Source organism: Meles meles, chromosome 6 (assembly GCF_922984935.1).
Source record: "Meles meles chromosome 6, mMelMel3.1 paternal haplotype, whole genome shotgun sequence".
Classification (NCBI taxonomy): Eukaryota; Metazoa; Chordata; class Mammalia; order Carnivora; family Mustelidae; genus Meles; species Meles meles.
In genome coordinates this window covers 2259910-2266553 of record NC_060071.1, presented here as the reverse complement: position 1 = coordinate 2266553, position 6644 = coordinate 2259910, and positions in this window count along the sequence as shown.

Genomic DNA, 6644 nt, shown 5'->3' with positions numbered 1-6644 from the left:
TCGTGGAAGCTTGTGGAGAAGTCTGTGCTAGGAGACCAGCAGTCCGTGTGTCCTCTCTTCTCCGCGTCCCCCTCTGGCCGTGAGCTTCGTGGCACGGACGTGCCTCACCCATCTCTCTGTCCCCAGACGAGCGCAAGGACAGACCGAGGGAATATTCAGTAGACCCCCAAGTCAATAAATAACATTTCTCCCCAGAGATGTACACAATACACCCAAAGAGAAAGTTCCAGCATCAAAATTATATATAAACCACCCTGTTTAAATACTCGCGTGATTCCTAGACAACCCAGAAGTGCATTTGCTACAACAGCATCCCTCGTGGTTTCTATGGCAACATACTAAGCACATCCAAGACTTTTTACGAGGCCACAAAACCTTTGCCTTCTTTCCCAAAGTACAGAGAGTGTGCCCGTGACGGAGTGGGCTGTGTCTGACGCGCCACTAAGTCAGTCTCTGGTCCTTGAGGGAGTCCCTTCCCTTGCATGGCCCCTTGAACAAAAAGGAAGGAGTTGGACCCATCCTGATGTTGTAGACCAAATGCCTGACCCCCCCAGGGCTGCCGATGTGCTTCCTGTGGCCCACGAGCTGTGTGGACGTGTCCGAAAAATAAGCCTGCCTCTCCAGGAGGCCACTGCCCGTCTCCTCCGTGTCGCCTCACCCGCCCTGCCCCCGCCCCCCACATTCACGTCTGTGGGAGTCACCGGGTGTTGGCACGAGGACTAAATCCAACTGCTTGGATGGGGCGTTGAAGGAAGACGTCATCACCCTCTATCCGAGGCAAAAAGCTGGATCCATCCCTGGCTAAGCCACGCACACAGCAGATGCTGATCTGGGAAGTGTGGGGCTCGGATTTGTGGATCCTTATCAGTGGGAGTTTTCAGGGATTACGTGACCTTGTGGCAAAGGAAGCTCAGTCCCGTGGCTCAGCGCCCTCGCCCACCGGCCGGCCTTCGCGAGCCGCGTACGGGAGCCGCGTACTTCCCGAAGGAAGCCATCCCTGGTGGGCGGCGACGGCTTTAACCCTGTGCCCCTGGTTCCTGCTTACCGTGGCCAAAACCGGTAAGTCTTTTCTTGAACAGGGAGTAGAAGAGCTATTCTCAGTAGGACCCCTTTTTCATTTCCGCGTCAAATAACCTAGCTCAGAGATTCTCAAGTGTGAACATGAATCGAATCAGATCACCCATAGGGCTTGTTACAACAGACTACTGAGCCCCCCTCCCCCACCAGGTTTCCTATTCAGCAGGTCATGGCTGGGTGCCAAGAATTTGTACTTCTGGGGCGCCTGGGTGGCTCAGTGAGTTAAAGCCTCTGCCTTCGGCTCAGGTCATGATCTCAGGGTCCTGGGATCGAGCCCCGCATCGGGCTCTCTGCTCAGCAGGGAGCCTGCTTCCCTTCCTCTCTCTCTGCCTGCCTCTCTGCCTACTTGTGATCTCTTGTCTGTCAAATAAATAAATAAAATCTTTAAAAAAAAAAAAAAAGAATTTGTACTTCTAACGAGCTCCCAGGTGAGGCTGCCTCTCTGGCCCGGAGACCACACTTTGAGAACCCCTGCTCTAGCACGACGGGATCTGGCTCATTTGCCGGTTTAAAAAATGCTTAACAGTAAAATATTGAGCATAAGAATTTGGCAAATGGGTCTGTAAAACAGTTATTAATCACAGCCACAGCAAATAAGAATTTCAGGACGTAGAACAGTAAATGGGGCTGTTTCCCCACAGGCTCCCGAGAGGCGTTTTACTAATACTCTCTCTCGGTGATAACAGCGAGCGTCTGCAGGGCGCTCGGTCTGTTCTAGGCTTTTCTCTTCCTCACATTCACGTTAGGAGGGAAGTACTAAACCATCCGTCTTTTCCGGTGAGGACACGGAGACGCAGAGAAGGGCAGTGGCGTCCCTGTGACCCACAGCTAGGAGCCGGCGGCAAGAAGTTCAAGTTTGGGACAACACGCCCACGGGTGGGTGCCGAACCAGCCCCCTTCACTCCCTCAGAAACCTAAATGCTTGATTCCCTACTGACGTCCACGGCGTGTTTCTTGTTTCCTTCATGACACATACCATGACCAGATTATTTTTATTTGTTGACCTGTGTTTGGTCTGTTTTCCCACCAAGAACATAAGCTTCAAGAGGGTCGGGGCTTGGCGGCTTCGGAGCCAAGCTCAGCAGAGCGTTTGGGGTCGTAAACGATGTGGAAGGAAGAACAGCAGTTGAATGAGTGAATTCTGTCCCTCACCCAGTTTGACAGATGACATCTGGTTGAAAGAATTCCTATGCTATTGTATTTTTTTCTAGTGACCCTTAATTTTGCCCCGAGGGGTCCTCTTTTTCGGAGAAGCCCCCTGAGTCTTGAACTGGGAGGGACAGGGGTCATCTTTAAGGGGCTAGCAGGCGGCGCAGAAGGCGAGTGCCCGGCTCTGTCAGCCTGTCCTTTCTGTTTGTCTTCCCTTAAATTACTCTGGAGAGTCCATCAAAATATTCTCGGCTCTGTGGGCTCTCCAGTTGCCCGGTCGCCCTGAAGACACGGAAGACGTGTGTGAGGGGATGTGCCGTATTCCCGTCAAGCCTGGTTTATGAAAGCAGGCGGGGGACCAGATTCAGTGTGTGGGCTGCCGTGCGCCCAACCCTGTCTCGCAAATTCTCCTCCTTGTAATGTGGTTGATCAGTTGTGTTTCATTCCCAAACCAATGCGTGAAAATATTTCCTATCTGACCCTATAAAGAAAACATTTTCTGGGTGGCCGAGCCGTCAAGCCTCTGCCTTCGGCTCAGGTCATGATCCCCGTGTCCCGGGATCGAGCCCCGCATCCGGCTCTCTGCTCAGCAGGGAGCCTGCTTCTCCCAATCCCACTCCCCCTGCTTGTGTTCCCTCTCTCGCTGTGTATCTGTCAAATAAATAAATAAAATGTTTAAAAAAAAAAGAAAGAAAACATTTTCTCACCTCTGAGCTAAAATCATTTATTATAAATTCCTGGCAGGTTTCCCCCACAGGAACAAGGCCCCGTGCACCAGTTAACAGAGCTCGGTTCCCTCTGCCTCTGGGGAGGGGGAAGGTAGCCACAGGCACTGTCTGGTTCCTTGATCCAACAGCTTCCAGGCCTTGTTCTGTGCATATGGAAAAAACCCAACGTAACTGCTCAGCTAAACACCAAAACAAACCTTTCCTTCCATTTCCAGGAATACAAAGTCTGCTCACATCCCACAGGCTTAGAATGGCCGGAGGGGGGGTTTGGTTCCAGGCTGGACGGCAGGCTCACCACCGGCTGGATTTCTCTCCCCAGCCCCTGGTTCTCTTTGGCGAACTACACATTTATTTATTTTAGCTGCATTTCTTCCTGTGGTTTTGAGAAAAATATGTTCTTATGTACTCTGAGTCTACTTATTAAGGTGGTAATAAAGAAAAAAAAATGTCCCTTAGGGCTTACCCATGTAAAATGGAGACCATCAGTCCCACAAAGGGGGTCATGGAGAGAATAAAAAGGCAAGGAACATACAGAGAGGCTGTATCTGCAACATACGAGATAAGTAAAGGATTAGTCACAGGATATGTAACAACCCCGAGAAGAAGGAAAAGATAAAAATCTGTCAGAAAAACGGGCGAGCGTCATGGGGAGATTTCACAACGGAGAACCTACAAAGGGTCCATATGTTTCTGAAAGTCACCTCTGCTCATGAGTAATCAGGGGTTAACATCTCACAACCACTGTTTAGGTGAAAATTCACAAAGTCCCAGGATGTTCAGTGTGGAGGGCTGGGACTTGTGTCCAGCACCGGCAGGAGCGGGCTGGGGCTCTGACTTTGGACGTGACGTGGCATTATGTGGAAAGCTGAACAGCCAACCCCTTCCGACTCAGCGAGGTCCAACAGGGGCCACGGGTCTGCATCACCGAGAGTGTCTCAGAAGCACACACCTTGGGGCCCACCACGGACTGACTGAGTTGAAATCTTCAGGGACTTGCCCACTAGAAGCTCCTAGGGAGCTTCCAGGTCCCCAGGCTGTCCCCCAGACTAGTTAGATTGGAATCTCTGGGGGGTGACACCCCAACATCAGCATTGTAAAACTCAGTCTCTCCCTGGCGCTCCCGGCTTGATCTCGGGGCCACGCATTCAAGCCCCACATTGGGCACAGAGGTCGCTTTAATGAGCCTCCCAGCTAATGCCAACGTGCAACCACGGCTAAGAAGCAGCAACCGGAAATCTCTCCTCTCACAAGAAGTGCAAAAATATGTGGGTTTTGGTTTTGGGTGGGGAGAACAGCACAGGCAGGGGAAAGAGCAGAGGGAGAGGGAGAAGCAGGCTCCCGCTGAGCAGGGAGCCCAGTGCGGGCTCGATCCTGGGACCCTGAGATCATAACCCGAGCCAAAGGCAGATGCTTAACTGACTGAGCCACCCAGGCGCCCCCCCCCAAAATGTTTAATAGCAAAATCTGGAAGATAACCTAAATATCCCCAATCCCAGATCGCGTGTGTGTGCACGCGCACACACACACACACACACACACACACACACACACACATTCCCACTCCAAAGGAAAGCCTGGAATGACCAACAGGAAGCTCGGGACTGTGGTTCGGCTACAGGTGCAGGACGAAAGGCCATGTGATTGGAGGGGAGAGCGGTTTTCTAAGACCCTGCTAACGGCCTACCTCTTAGGTTCAATAGTAATACAGGTGTTCATTGTCCCGCACCTTAAATTATGAAAATATGTTTTGGGGCACCTGGGTGACTCAGTCAGTTAATCGGCTCAGATCAAGATCCCAGGGTCACAGGATCAAGTCCCCCATAGGAGGTTGCTGCTAAGCAAGGAACCTGCTTCTCCATCTGCTGCTGCTTCCCTGCTGGTGCTTTCTCTCGCAAATACATAAAATCTTAAAAAAGAAAGAAAGAAAGAGAGAGAGAGAGAAAGAAAAGGAAAAAGGAAAAGAAAATATGTTTTATCCATTGTTTGGGATAAAGTTTTTTAAATGTTTTCAGAGGGCGTCTTTGGCAGAAGTTCCTCTGCGATCCCTAAAGACGGAGCCAGCCAGCATGGGGAGGGAGCAAGCTGGGGCCGGCCAGACAGAAAATCACTGAGCAGAGGATACTGATTAAGCCGCTATGCGGTGAGGGCATGGGCAGGCTAGACGGACTGTCTCCACCCAGAGCTCAGCAAGCGTGCTCTGTTGTGTTCTAAACCCGGACCCGGGCCCTGACTCTGATGAGCGGGTCCAAGCGCCCGTTACCTCCTACCAAGCATTTCTACCCCCAGAAGCTCACCCGATCCTCCCGAGACTGGGTGGGAGGAGTGACAGCAGGTTCAGTGCCTGTGAGCTGTCGTCCCAGGTCACACAGTTGCCATGGCTCCCGGACTCCGTACCCAGAGCTCTTCCCAGGGATCACCCTGCTGTCTGGGCCTACGAAGGCTTCAGCTCCAGCCCGCTCCTGCCAGGACCCCCACCCCTGCAGAGAGAGAGCTCCCCCACCGGGGCCCACCTGCAGGTAAATCCAAGCTCCTTTGTCTCTCCCAAACGCACACTCAGTTCTCAGGAGTTGAAAACCCTGGTTTTAAAAGAACCTGTGGCTACTGCGTAGCTCAGGGGTTTTCATCTTTTCGAACCACTGGACCTTGGAGAGGCTGCTGAAACTGTGCACCTTCCTCTCCCCCGAAAAATGCCCACAAGTAAAGACCCTGCAGTTTCAAAGGGGATCCAGACCCCAAGATTCCTGCTAACAGAACTGCAGATCAAGTATGGTGTTTCTTCCAAATATCAAACAGTTACCTCGAGGTCGTGCAATCCCCCTTCTGGGTGCTTGCCTGAAAGGACTGGAAGCGGGGTCTCCGACAGACACTTGTCCCCCGTGCCCCAGCAGCACTGTTTGCTCTAGCCAAAGGGTACACACCACCCAAGCGTCCAGCAGATGAGGGAATGAATGAAACAATGTAGCATATATGCCTGCAAACACTATTCAGCCTTGAAAGGGGATACAATGTTTCCGCAGGGATCAACCTTGAGGACCTCATGGGACGTGAGTTCAGCTAGGCACCAAAGGACACATACTTTGGTCCTTATGTATGATTTGACTGCATCTTTGTGAGGGACTTACGGTAGTCAAATTCAAGGAGACAGGAAGAGGAACGGGGGCTGCTGGGTCTGGGGGAGGGTGATGGGGAGTTAGCGTCTGGAGGGAGAGTGTGTCAGGAGGGGATGATGGCAAAGTCCCGGAGACGGACGGGAGTGACGGCTGCACCGTGCAATAAGCTTCACGCCACTGGGCTGCACACTGCAAACTGGGTAAAAGGATAAACTGCTTGTCACCTACATCCCTCCCTGCAGTTGGGGAGGACTAGGGACAGGGCTCTTTGCAGCAGGGCCATGCCCGGGCCCTTGGTCACAAAACATACCTAGCTGGGCCAGCTCCCGTAGAACAGCTGTCTTCTCTGTGGAAACCTTGGTGGACGAGGCGGCCCAGGAGTCGGACGGTGTGGGGTGTGCTTGTCATAGGAATTCCCGCTATTGGCTTCATAAGCCTTACACGTGAGGGGATGAGATGACCCGGGATGGCTGTCCCCTCCAGTCAAAGCAGCATTCTCTCAGGAGTGAGAGCATGCTGCCCAGTGGGGTTCTGGGACCCACGACAGCAGCGAAGGACCTTGACCTACTGAGATGCACCT